Below are 2,483 nucleotides of genomic sequence, written 5' to 3'. Positions count from 1 at the left end.
ATCTTGGATACTTTTGCTTTCATTGGCTACTTCTAATAACACTTTTTTCTACCTTAATTAGATAAAAGTTTATAGAATTAAAATAAATTTTTTGTCCAAAATTTCTATTCGTAGTTATTCTTCATATTGATTTTTTCTTCACTTCTTTACAAATGCAACCCATACTATTAAGGATAAAAGAAATGCTCACCAATGCTATTTCAATCCTTCGCTCCACAAAAGTTTCCCAGAGCACTACCAGGAGTGGTCTCTAAGTATAGAGTCAGGACTAGCCCCTGAGTGCCACAGGTGTATCTAACTGCTCTCTCCTCCCAAGAGACTTTCCACCTGTGCAGTTCAGCCTTCTTTTTTTTTTTTTTTTTTGCTTTTTTTGGGTCACACCCGGCGATGCACAGGAATTACTCCTGGTTCATGCACTCAGGAATTACTCCTGGCGGTGCTTGGGGGAACCATATGGGATGCTGGGAATCGAACCTAGGTCGGCTGCGTGCAAGGCAAACGCCCTACCCCCTGTGCTATTGCTCCAGACCCATCAGCCTTCTTTTGATGATCAATTCTTTGTGTTATTCTCCATAGTTGTTTTCAATCTGGCTCACAACAAATATTAAGAAAATAATTGCCTCATGATATGACCATTTTATTGTTTGCTTCTCTAAGTGCCATTCCTTGTGCCTAATCATATATAGGTTCTTTAACTTTGAAGTTAAGTTTGATTTCTGATTGAAGTCTTGACTCTTCTCGGATCACGAATTTTCTAGATGTCAGGATAAACCTTCTTGAGTTATTTTAAGCATTTATAAAATGTCATACTTTTGATCTTTTCCTGATTTTAACTCATTTTAGAAATCATTTGTTAATAGTCGTTTTTTTGTGAAGCATTAATTTCAGGTGCTGGAATTCCAGTACTATGAAATGGCTTGAAACCTGGAGGAACTTAGCATGTTCATTGTCGGTTTCTACCAGGTGAGTAAAGTGTCAAATAGTATATAGCATACTTGTTGAAATAATATGTAAATAAAGATAATTATGAAAAAATAAATTGAATGACAGGTTGATCCTTTGAGTAACTGTTGAAGTTAATAGAACTAAAATGTCACGTTTCTGCTGGCAGCTAATTGATTATTGCACAATCTAGTTCTTGCCAAGTTCTGTAACTCCCTGTTCTCCCGCCACCACAACCACAACATGTCAGCCACATCAGCCTGTTTAAAGTTCTTCAAACAAGTCAGTTTTTTTTTTCTTGCCTTAGAGCCTTTGTATGGACTCTCTCCCTTTGAATAGTCTAAAATTGGAAAGGTTCATATTCCTTTGACAAATTCATCCATAAATAAAGTAAAAATATTTTTTCACTTCAAACCCTGTATGGTAGATAGATTTTAGTATGTTTTTATAAACATAAATTTCTGAGAAGATTCTAAGGAAGGCGGAAATTCCTAATTTTACTTAATCTTAATGTTTTCCAGGAAGCATAGCTAATCATAAATTTATGATGTATATGCTTCTAGAATTATGGTAGAGCAAAACATCTTACTGCATTACCGATTATTAAATATGACTTTGCGAAAATACTTAATTTCTCACAATCTTCTATTTGCTATTTCTGAGGGGACCTGTAAAGACTCAAATTTTACTGTTTAAATTTTTCAGGAAAAGAGTAAATGTTAAAAGTACTGGATGGAAATAGAAACATTTAAAATTTTTTGTGTCTTGGACAACACTTGGTATTACATTTCTCAATTAGCAACTTTTAACCTGATCTGTTCACTGAGTGCCACCTGTGGCTTTTTGCCTGTTACCTCAGCCTGTAATGCTGTTGGGTTGTTTCCCTGTGAAGGCTGCAGTTTTCTCCTGAGCACCTTTTAGAGTAACCTAAGCAAATGGAGCTGACTTCCCAATGGGTATATTATCAGTTGCCAAACCACTTAATCCAGAGTTGAAGTTCTCCTGTGAGAAGTCCTTCACGGCAAATCAAGCACACTTTTACGAAGTGGAAGACTGGAGTTCTTGGTACCTTTTAAGGATGAGTCATGTGGTTATGGAAAATATGCTCTAGATAGACCAACAGCTGAGCTACATAGCAATACCTGGGTAGTTGCTGTATTGAATATGTTCCCTGACATAGCCTGCCTCATGGTGCGGTGCTAATTGGTACTTTTAGTTCTCATTTCCGGGTTTCCTAAAGCTGACAAGGGTGGTATCAGAGTACAGAGATGGCTGCAATGCCTGCTTCGTTCTAAAACATTGGTAAGTAACTAGTCAATTATTTAAGGGGAAAGTAATCACAAAACATTAAAATATAGGTGGCTTTAGCAGATAAAAATATAGAGACTCAGAGAACTAGATACTAGAGTACAGCAGGTGAGGTGCTTGGCTTGCATGCTTCCAACCCAGGTTCTATCCCTGGCATCCCATATGGTCCCTTGAGCTCCTCCAGGAATAATTCCTGAACCCAGAACCAAGTAGTGCCCCTGAGCACTGCTGGG

This window comes from Sorex fumeus, unplaced genomic scaffold (assembly GCF_029834395.1).
Source record: "Sorex fumeus unplaced genomic scaffold, SorFum_2.1 ptg000098l, whole genome shotgun sequence".
NCBI classification, from domain to species: domain Eukaryota; kingdom Metazoa; phylum Chordata; class Mammalia; order Eulipotyphla; family Soricidae; genus Sorex; species Sorex fumeus.
The sequence above is the reverse complement of the archived record's forward strand: the minus strand, read 5'-3'. Positions refer to the sequence as shown.